General features: G+C 44.9%; 1 protein-coding gene across 1 annotated transcript in view; it reads left to right on the top strand.

Moving 5' to 3' along the window:
• The window catches only part of LOC137294006 (RNA polymerase II-associated protein 1-like), a 67,273-nt gene that overhangs the window by 9,876 nt on the left and 45,130 nt on the right, over positions 1–12,267 (top strand). The gene's annotated exons all lie outside the window — the stretch shown is intronic.

Genomic DNA, 12,267 nt, shown 5'->3' with positions numbered 1-12,267 from the left:
TCGGATTTATAGACAAAGACATATATTTTCAACAATGAAATACATCTTTGGACTTCAGGTACTTTCCATTCATCATATTTAATGACATATTTGAACTGGAATGATTGCAAATAACAAACATAATTTTAGCGAAGCTGATTTCAATACCTTTGCGATTTGACACATTTAGTTCCAGCGCAAATAATTTATCCACGTGACCATAATATCATTCATTTTTTTCTCAGAATCCATCATGATTTTGTTTATTTTTCCTTATCCTGACTCATGTTAATTGCTTATCTCCTCTTCCCTGCCGAAGGTAGTGGAACTCCTGAAATCCCTTGAAGTTCCCTTCTAAAAGGAAGCGAACGTAAAATACACTCACCCCTGTGTAGCCTCCCTTTTTCCGTGCCTAGGTCATGTGACTGGCCATGCTTCTCACTCCCTCCTTATCGCCCGACGTGGGTGGCTGGAGGCACCTGAGGCTCCCGATACAGCAATAAGTTCTTTATTTTGGTCTTTAAACTAAATTCTGCTCGTATACGGTATTTGGATTTGCATATGCATTATATGTTATCAAATTTGTTATGATTATGTCTTATTAAGCATGTATTTCTTCAATTGAGACTTAGTCTCAATTGATGAAATTGTGTCTGCTATATAGATTTCGGCTGTCGGCGGTTGATCCTCATTTAATTTGTCCGACGTGCAAACCCATATATTCTTCTAATAATCGTAAATTTTGAATAGAATTGTCTGATTCAGAATTTACTCTCTATACACGGTCTGTTTACAGATGTGCTAGGGACAAGCAACACCGGCTTGCATTAGTCATGTCTGAAACAATTGATTTAAATTCTGATAGTTTGTTCACTACATCTGCTTAGATTCATTCCAGTGAAATATCTGGCGTTTCTCCGGGGCTATGTCTGGGGTCCGGCGTGTCATCCCCTGTATCCCCAAGAAATCGTTGGTGAAGAAATCATCCCTCTACATAAACGACTTATTTTCAACGAACCGCCGTTGATTCTACACAACGGGATAGATATCAACCAACGCAGTCATTGGATGACATCATCTAGAATCGGCATTCTCTACACCTCTCAACCCTGAGGAAAATCGTCAGACAATGCAGAATCGTCGGACAACACACACTTCGTCAACAGTAGACAACTTTACAGCTCAACCGTCGCTACAAGCATTGCAGCAATTTGACCCACGTAACAGTTTACAATGCAGATGATGAATCTGATGGAGTGGCATTTAGGAATGTATGCACACACTTGAGGAAGATCGTCATCCGCGTCCCCCTCTTCATGTCGCAGTCGAGAGAGAGATCCAACCATGCCGAGTACACTTGCAGGAGTGAGGATTCGTGCTTGTGTGGGTGCACTCGCACCAGTGGGGAGTCACACTCGTGTGTGTGCACTCGTACCAATGAGGATTTTCTCTGTCAGTTCACTTGTCAATGCAGAAGGTCTTCATCTCTTTCCCAAGTTCATCGAAGGCGCTGTCGACAATCAGCCGACAATCAGTTCCCTCAGTCGTGGACTCTTATAGGAGGTATCGTCAACACGGAGTGAATGTTTCACACTCATGGAGGGATGAAGATAGACATTATCGAGCGTCATCATCGGAGGAAGCCCTATTTTCGGACTCTGAAGTTACATCATGGATCACAAATAGATTTGACTTAGCTTCACCATCCAAGGACGCAAACGAAGCTAGTACCTATATGATAAAGGATGATGACATCTACGTTCTACATTCCTGCCGATACCTCCGATATCTACTATTCCTGAGATGTTATCTGTGGCATTTAAGTCAGCAACTAAGTTTCAACAACAACATGTGTTGTTGTTCAACTCGCGTCGCTTCCCTGCTACATCATATGGAGCCATTCGTCAGAGCACTGGACGTGGATGAAGCTTATAAGATCATCAGTCCAGCCCGCAATAAATCTTACAACACAGCTTGACACTACTGCGAGACGTACTTTCTTTGGACTGGCTCGCTCGAGAGCCATTAACGAAACTCTCATAGCAAAGTTCAGTAATCCGGATAATGAGGAGGAAAGGATGATCCTGTCAGCATTGGTAACTCAGAAGAAGGATCAGCAATTTATGGCCGATCACTTAGCATCTACTACGGTGGGATTGAATTTACTTCGTCGACAAGGTTTCCTGTCTAGAGTGTCATGGGGTGAGAACTTTATCAAACCTTTGTATCAAGTTCCATGGTCAGCACCTACTCTCTTCGATGGTAAGATTGAAGAGGTAGCTATGTAGATTGCTCCAGAGAAGTTATGATGATCAAGTCTATCGACACTCTGACATCAGTACTTAAGCAGACTAATCAACGTTACACCCTTAAGCCCAAGTTCTCCAGGGTTCAAAGAGCAAGAGATAAAAAGTTCAATACGTGTGAAGAGAGGACATCTTCTTTTGTCGCTCCTGTGGAGGAAACAAGCACCCCCAGACATCCAGCAGTGTGTCTAGGGGTGGGAGAAGAGGGCGTTATTGAATATCAGGTTTGGAACGACTGGAGTCTTCCACCCCCAGCCGTTCTTGTACAACCATCTCAAGTGGGTGGACGTCTTCAACTCTACTGGAGAAGTGGGGACTTCTCAACGATGAATACGTCACGAAGATTTTTCGAGACGACTGCAACATACCACTGCAAACTACACCTCCGATCACAAGAGATGACGGTATTATCTTTGGTGGAGAAATTCCGACACATCTACCTGGAAGACAATTTGTCTACATCGGCTTCAAGTGGCGGGCTTTTCCCATCTAGACATGTGCTCACCATGAACAAGCCAAAATGGTAGCAAGGGTATCACCGTTTGAACAAGATGATCAGGTTTGGTCCCCGAGAGACAACGCCCTGTGCAGAATATGATTTTATTATTCCAGTGTCAAGAAGTCGTCTACATTCGACTTACAGTTTTCTCAACAAGGGAAAGATGTTGTTACACTCTAGATTAGCAGTCTACAGCGTCATTTGATTTTTCAGGCAGCATAGAGATCTTCTACAATATCTACTTGATCTGATCACGTCACCTCAGGATTTGACCAGACGAAGATGCCTATTACTGTGTCTGTGACAGCGATTTACGGTTTAGGATGCTGAACATCTGGAGAGCATACTCATTATGGTAGACTTGCCAGTCAGTACCTGCGCAGGAACTTACATGTTACAGCCGGCATTCAACAACCATCTCTACGTAGATGCATCGCTGCAAGGATGGGGAGCCCATCTAGATAACGAAGTAGCAGCAGGGATGTGGACCAAAGGAGAGCAAGCTCTGCATATCAACCAGTTGGAGATGAAAGTGGTCATTCATGCAATCCATCACTGGTCAACAGTGTTGAAAGACAAGTTACTGATGATACACACAGACAACTCAACAGTGGCCTATATCAGGGAGCAAGAGACGTAGGGTGCCGTCACTTAACGGCCGCCTGGGCGCTGACCATGCACGGCCCATTCCTATGTTGCACATCGACGTAAAGCTGGTTTCCAGGGCTATCTGGCGGTGTCATCAGAAATGACCTGCCGTCGACAGGTTCCACGTCGGGACGCTTTAAAGTCCGATGTAACTCGATTTTTGGCAGCTTTTCACGCTGCGGGTACTTGTCATGTTTCGTACATCGACCCCAGGGTTTTGATTTGACTCTGGATCGGAAGCCCTGTGTCTTGGCTTTCACGTCATGTGCGACACATGCGGGTGCAGTCATGTTTTCCCACCCTTAAAGCCACCCAAAGCTAAGCCCCGTGCGCGTAACGGAGGCCAAAACAGCTCAGATTTGATATCACCAGGGTTTGATTTATGCATCCTGCGTTCACTAATTGTCCCATCCCGGTAGAAAGAGACGTGCATGAAGCACCTGGGGTTATCACGGGGTCGACATGGGGTGCCTGGTTGGGCGTCCACGCCCATTTTCCCATCTGTTATAGACCTGTAATTTTACCAAGACAAAAGCCTTACTCGGAGAGCATCTTTTAAACGTCACTCGAACGTTGAATATTCACATCCTATTGACAGGTTTCACATCGACGTGAAGCTGGTCCCCAGGGCTATCTGGTGGTAACATCAGAAGTGACAAATCTTTACCGGGTTCGACGCCGGGGCGCTTTTAAGCCCGATTTATCCCGATTTATGGCAATTTTTTCACGCTGTAGGTACTTGTCATGTTTCGTACATCGACCCCAGGGTTTTGTCTTCGACATGGGTCGGAAGCCCTGTGTCTTGACTTTCGCGTCATGTGCGACACGTGTGGCTGCCGTTATGTTTTCCCACCCTTAAAGCCACCCAAAGCCAAAGCCTGTGCGTGCGGCGGGATGCAAAACAGCTTATTTGATATCACGCGAGTGAGTGAGTGAGTGAGTGACTGAGTGAGTGAGTGATTAAACATACCTACACATACACTTACGAATTGAAAGCCAGAACTGCCCATTAGCTTTTGGTGTCAGGTGTACGCCATCCTTGGCTAGCAGCGCAGGTCCCATCCTCATGTGCTGGCTGTGTTCCCAAAGGGTGGCATCCAGACGGCGTCGCAACATCTTCTTCAAGCGCCGGTTCGCCTCCTCCACCTGCCGCTTGTAGGCAGAGACCGTCATGTTCCTTGGTTTTACCCTCGGAAACAGACTCCCTATCACCGCCCTGGAGCCTGGCCGTTTCCACCGAAGGTAGTCCAGAAGATGCAGCAGGTCTTCGACCAGGTCCCGAGGATCAGTAGAGGCCGACACGTCGTTCTCTCCCACTTGAAAGAACACAATGCCCTGAAAAGCTGCATCAAGGGCATCCACCTCAGCTTTCATCCGAGCGACGGTCGCCCCTCCGATCCCACGCACGGTAGTGAGGATGCCATGTGGAGGGGGACAGACTTGAACAAGTCGCCGCACGAAACTATGCCCCAGGATGGCAAAGTGCAGTGGCTTTGAAACAGGAGCTTCATGTTTCGTACATGTTTCGTGCGCAGGCCATAACTTGAATGAAGTTAGTCTTCAAGAACGATTTCTGACAATGAGTTGTGTCAAATAATATCAACACAAGTGCCGTGATGCTCGTATCTGACTGCTAAGTATATATAGCCTGGGTCATTGATAAGTGTTTGTACTGAGCTCTGCATTGAACTCACGGGATCAATCGTTCATGGATTAAGACCTGTTGTTTGCTTAAGCCTGACACGACTCACTCATCTCGTTCAGTTATTGGATAAAACAACGAGTCAATGATTGGTGTTTTCAGTCGTAATTGCCGCCACTTTGGTTGGCTTCCATGTCTCACTCAGAAACTCACGGATTAGGCATTACCATCAAAGCATCAGAGCCAAGCTTGTGTGTCCCACCCCGACAAGTGCTTCTGCAAACATGACACCAGTCACGGCACAATTCCAGACAATGTAGTGATGTGATGTGATTGTGTTTGTCTTGTGTGAGGGTGACCTGTAGTAACACTAAGAATGACAAAGGCAGTGTCTTCGCTTTCTCTCCAGCTGGAATTAAAGACAATACCAAGGCTACATTTCCATACAACATCAAACTATCGGGAGTACGGATCACACCAGCTGGAACTAAAGACAATACCAAGGCTACATTTCCATGCAACATCAAACTATCGGCAAACATGGAAACCCGGTATGAAGCATCACACCAGCTGGAATTAAAGACAATGCCAAGGCTACATTTCCATACAACATCAAACTATCGGCAAACATGGAAACCCGGTCTGAAGCATCACACCAGCTGGAATTAAAGACAATACCAAGGCTACATTTCCATGCAACATCAAACTATCGGCAAACATGGAAACCCGGTATGAAGCATCACACCAGCTGGAATTAAAGACAATATTTCCGGGCCAGTTTGTAGGCATTGAAAATATGGCACCTTCACCCGGTAACATATTAACAATGCCTCGGCCGACCGACTGACTTTGTAGACCTTGATGCAAGTATACCATTTCACTTGGGTCAAGGGTTACATCATGTACTCTTTTCCACCTACTTTGTTTATTTCGCGCTTTTAGTGTTTATTAGTGGTGTTAGCTGTTTTTGTTTTGAGTTGGTAATGTTTGAGTTTCGTAGTCACCTTCTCTCTCTCTTGGTAATTTTTTCACGTTAATTTAATGTTTTTGGTTTGGGGTTAAGTGGTTTAGGCGGTGTTACTTTTGTCCTTTTAGTTTGGCATTTATCTCCAGTTTTACGTTCTGTCATTGTCAGTGTTTATTATTCAGTTATACGCACCGCGGTATTCATGGTTTTAGCTTTAAATTTATGTCATTTAGGTTTGGGTTAGCGGTTTAGTTTTAACATGGTCGGTATTGATGATTTTAGCTTTAAGGTTATGTCATTTAGGTTAATTCGGAATGGGTTAGTGATTTAGTGTAGAGAGAAGGACGTGGACTTTCCGTTTTAATTTTATGTTACTTTGATTGGAGGTTAATGGTTTGGATTAGAAGGAACAGCGTTAGGTTGTTCTTTTAATTTAGCATGCACCATGATAACCATAGCTCACGAATTATTGAATACCCATACAATTGCCGTACATAATGGACAAATACCTCAAATATGTTAACACAAATGTATCATACAAATCATAAAACCTGGAAGGATACAACTTTCATTCCAAAGTCTGATTGCTGTGAAGGCACACTTGAGTCGACGTAGGAAGGAGGTCGTGGTTCTTCAAGTACTGTTGGCAGTTGAGCTGCTACACGTGAACAACACACACTACGCTTTACATCAACATGCATAACAAAACGTCAATGTCCGTCTGGCATGTCATGCCGTCGCATCTACCCATCAAGTAGATGTCTCACGTAGCTGTAGACACTACAGCAATAGACCGCTCATTTCCCATATGCCACACCTTAGGGAATCGTAAAGATTTGACATGGCAAATCATGAACAACTACCACCAAATCGACCTAGAGTCTCCTGTCAAGACTCGAACGGGTATGCCTCCGCCAGCTACCCTGTCACCATCATCGCCTCTCCTCTCGGGATGGTCCTCTCGCCTGCTATGCAACACCAGCATGTCGCTCTGCCTCTGACACTATCACCCATCTCTAGGCAAGTCTACACTTGGTCACGGGCAAATCAAGACTCGAACGGGTTTGCCTGCGCCAGCTACCCTGTCACCATCATCGCCTCTCCTCTCGGGATCGTCCCCTCGCCTGCTATGCAACACCAGCATGTCGATCTGCCTCCGACACTATCACCCATCTCTAGGCAAAAGTCAGCAGAGTCTACACTTGCTCACGGGCAAATCAAGACTCGAACGGGTTTGCCTGCGCCAGCTACCGTTTCACCATCATCGCCTCTCCTCTCGGGATCGTCCCCTCGCCTGCTATGCAACACCAGCATGTCGATGTGCTTCCGACACTATCACCCATCTCTAGGCAAAAGTCAGCAGAGTCTACACTTGCTCACGGGCAAATCAAGACTCGAACGGGTTTGCCTGCGCCAGCTACCGTTTCACCATCATCGCCTCTCCTCTCGGGATCGTCCCCTCGCCTGCTATGCAACACCAGCATATCGTTCTGCTTCTCGCAAACTCGCCATTGAGCCCCCTGTCAAGACTCGATAGTTTTCGCTTTTGCTACACCATGGCCGCTTATAGATCGAGCGTCTTCGGCAGAACGAATGATGAATAGTATGAACAACGTCGCGCGCCGTTGCTCACGCTAACCACCACGTCAACCAAGTGCTTGATCATGGTTGAGGTCGGAATTATCCCCCTATGCACAACCTTGATACTTTCCAACCTCCGTGGGCAGACGTAGAGGGCAGCGTCGCAATTTCCGCATCGCCGTTCCGTTCCCGTCCCGTCTACGTTTGTGCCCGGGGAACGTAGGCATTTTCCGAGCAGTGGCCAAGCTGGCTCGGGTTCCCCTTGTGTAGAAAAGTACGTAAATACGTTGGATAGTTAAACTTTCACCTGACGATAGTACACATTTTAAAAAGTTTAGATTTACTTTATTTGAAAAGATAGAGCAACGAAATTTTGCATGTACCTCCGCCATTAAATGGGCTTTCTGGCAATACCATCCAATTTGACATCTGACTTTTAGAAAAGAAGTTACATAGTATTTTTTTAAAAAGTACAGTAAAAAACGACTATTTTTTCGAACAAATTGTGCAATATACTTTACAATTTTCAGAATAGATGAAATCTGTTTACACCATTGTTGCCGTCACCAGAAGAGCTTTCTAATGATACCAAAAAATGTATGCTACAGACTAGAGTGCTGCAGTTAGAAGCACAAAAGACGCAATAAGGCAACACGAGAGCAAATGCGCCATTGAAAGGCCGTATACGCGAAAAGCGGCGGTATATACGGACGTGTGTAGCCTCTCCAAAAACCATTGTATATGTATGCGATACGTCGTTAGAAGCAGATTTGAAAGGGCATTCATACGCATTATGGACATTTAGGAACGAGAAAACGATATAAAAATTATCAACGAAATTAACTTCCGATTACCGATCCGTTGAAAAGGAAATAGCATGCGGCATTACATGCGGACAGCTATACACAACATTGCAGACGTGCATGTTATACATCGCTAGAAACCCCATGGAAAGACCTTTCAAATGAATCATAGATATAAGAAATCCAATGAGGGATAACGAAATTAGAACGAAAGTCTACTTCCGATTACGGCGCCGTTGCGACGGAACTAACATGCGGCATTAAATATGGACAGCTATACACAACATTGCAGACGTGCATGCTATACATCTCTAGAAACCCCATGGAAAGACCTTTCAAATGAATCATAGATATAAGAAATCCCATGAGGGATAACGAAATTAGGACTAAAATCTACTTCCGCTAACGGCGCCGTTGCGACGGAACTAACATGCGGCATTACATGCGGACAGCTATGTACAACATTGCAGATGTCCATGTTATACATCGCTAGAAACCCCATGGAAAGACCTTTCAAATGAATCATAGATATAAGAAATCCAATGAGGGATAACGAAATTAGGACGAAAGTCTACTTCCGATTACGGCGCCGTTGCGACGGAACTAACATGCGGCATTACATACGGACAGCTTTACACAACATTGCAGATGTGCATGTTATACATCTCTAGAAACCCCATGGAAAGACCTTTCAAATGAATCATAGATATAAGAAATCCAATGAGGGATAACGAAATTAGAACGAAAGTCTACTTCCGCTAACGGCGCCTTTGCGACGGAACTAAAATGCGGCATCAAATATGGACAGCTATACACAACATTGCAGACGTGCATGTCATACATCGCCAGAAACCCCATGAAGAGACCTTTCAAATGAATCATAGATATTAGAAATCCAATGAGGGATAACGAAATTAGAACGAAAGTCTACTTCCGCTACCGGCGCCGCTGCGACGGAACGGACAAGCGGCATTACCTACGGACATGCCTAGCATCTCTGCTCAACGTCGCACATGCACATGCCATACACCACCAGAAGCGAATTGAAATGCTCTTTCTAATGAATATAAGATACTGAAAGTCGCATCAGACATGTACACATGATTAACCAAGAAATAACGCACCGATGGTGTTGGCGACGCACGGGACACGCGGCATGACACGCAGACGTTTGTAGCTTGACATGCCAGTGCACATGGGCATGTCGTACATCGTCTTGAAGCCCATTTGCATGGGCTTTCACATGCACTGTAGATGTTAGGGATCTTCGAAAGGAGAGAGATATTATAAGGGGTTATTGGCGGGGTCGACATGAGTCGGCGGCGGAAGTCAAGCCGGATAGAAAAGCGGCACTATATGCAGACGGTTGCAGCTGTGCACAGCATTGCAGACGTGCATGTTATGCATCGCCAGAAACCCCATGAAAAGACCTTTCAAATGAATCATAGATATTAGAAATCCAATGAGGGATAACGAAATTAGAACGAAAGTCTACTTCCGCTACCGGCGCCGCTGCGACGGAACGGACAAGCGGCATTACCTACGGACATGCCTAGCATCTTTTCTAGAAAGAAAATATAGCTGAAAAAGATATACTATGTTAGATATATAAAGAATTGTATGTAATATATCATGAAATAGACTTTTGCGAAACCACATGAACGAAACATTGCATTGCATTTGAAATGACTTATATAGCGCAGAACGGATATAGAAAAATATATCTGAAAAAGACATAACACATTAGATACATAAAGAATTGTATAACTGAACCAAATACATTATGAGCTATTTGTGTTAACCAGCACTCACCACGTGGAGGTTGCTCATTTAAGAGTGCCATTTTTCTTCTCCTGCACTATTCCCACAACAGCAAGTTCGAACAGCGAACCCCTTTACTACTGCTGTATAAACCTAATGGGTCGAAACTGACATTAGGTTATGGAATTACAGGCTATAACCTACTACTTCTATCCTACGGTTTTGGTTTGATCTACTCTCTGGTCTAGTGTCATGTGGCTTTTCCTGCACCATTCCCACAACAGCAAGTTCGAACAGCGAACCCCTTTACTACTGCTGTATAAACCTAATGGGTCGAAACTGACATTAGGTTATGGAATTACAGGCTATAACCTACTACTTCTATCCTACGGTTTTGGTTTGATCTACTCTCTGGTCTAGTGTCATGTGGCTTTTCCTGCACCATTCCCACAACAGCAAGTTCGAACAGCGAACCCCTTTACTACTGCTGTATAAACCTAATGGGTCGAAACTGACATAAGGTTATGGAATTACAGGCTATAACCTACTACTGCTACGGTTTTGGCTTTATCAACTTTCCGGTCTACTTTCACTTTCATCTACTTGTTTCTCACCTTTTGGGCTTTATGAGCTTGCCTTTTCCTTTACTTTTCCCTTTTCCCTTCCCCCTACCTTCAAGGTGTTGGGGCTGGGGCTGGAGCTGGCTGGAGGAATCTGTTGGAACTGACGCCGATGCAGATTCCTCAGCGTTTGATGTACCCGCTGCTTGTTGGATAACATCTTGCACAAAAGCACACTCACTAGCAGCCTGTAAGGGAGTCTTCTTAGCGTAGTACCTACTGACAGTCTTTTGGCCATGTGCAAGATAGTCACTGGCCATCTTACGTTTTGCAGCATCATCGGGATGCTGCCTTGCCACTTCAGTCTCCAAAGCTTTCCGAACATCCGTGGCCGTAAATGTCCTCCGTTCGTTTTCGAAGTTGGGTTTAAGGAAACCTCTTGTCCTCTGATAGCGGGCCAACTCGAGAGACATATTCCCCACTTCAGTGCCGTCCACTCTCCTGAAGAAAGGCGATTTGTCCGGTAGAGCATCTTCAGGCATGTCACCACGTACATATTGACGGTAATCCCTGAACATGTCGTAATCCTCTTTGGACAAGCTTAGGGTGACCAGGAAGTTCATGGACGTCTTGTGGTCCATGAAAGAAAGTTGGTACCTCCCGGCAACACACCGTGCCTTATTGAAATCTGCCAACTTCATACACGACGGCACTGAAGGTCTTTGGGCATGTCCAAGTTGAATTATCCCACAAGACAAGTACCGCACCACCAGGTGCTGATCGTCCTCAGATGGAAGTTGATCTGCCTTGGCCCGGTCCAGGATGTCCCTCACCTCTTGTCTGGTTGCAGGATCGGTGTACCCCTTTTGAACAACGGAAATGGGCGGCGGTTGTTTGGTTTCATCTCTGAATTCTGTAACAGATTTACGGACCTCTTCGCGTTTATACTGGCTAGAGACACCTGTATATGAACAATGCGTAGCACTTGTAAACCTACGCAAATTATCGAAAAGCCTTGGGGACATTTGAACGTACGTTTGGCAGTAGCTGAGAAAGGATTTGACAGCTGACATGTAATTTTTAATGCCACCTGCAGATACCCCATTTTGTGAAAGGACCGTGTTAAAATAATGAATTTCATCTACATGCTCAAATATATCAAAGTTGATACAAGCCATATTACTATTTGGGAAAACATGTTTTTGGATATAATAGAAAAACTTAGAAACGCGGCGACACGTGTCACCAGCATTACGCCCTGCTTTTTTAAGAATATTGGTTAAATATTGATAAAACCCTGAAAGTGTCGGCTCACTTTCAGGGAACCTATCGTATAAGCCAGTGTTTGTAAGATTAGCCCTGACTGTGTTTTGTTTGTAATTATACCGAGTACCACTTCTGGTAGACCCAGTTAAACCAGCACTGGTACTCGGCATTGGATTACTAGTTGAAGGAGAGGCTGCAGATGCGTCCTCTCCTTGAATTGTGTGTTTAAGTACCCTGATGTAATCAGGGATTTGA

The sequence above is a fragment of the Haliotis asinina genome, chromosome 8 (assembly GCF_037392515.1).
Source record: "Haliotis asinina isolate JCU_RB_2024 chromosome 8, JCU_Hal_asi_v2, whole genome shotgun sequence".
Classification (NCBI taxonomy): Eukaryota; Metazoa; Mollusca; class Gastropoda; order Lepetellida; family Haliotidae; genus Haliotis; species Haliotis asinina.
The sequence above is the reverse complement of the archived record's forward strand: the minus strand, read 5'-3'. Positions and strand labels throughout refer to the sequence as shown.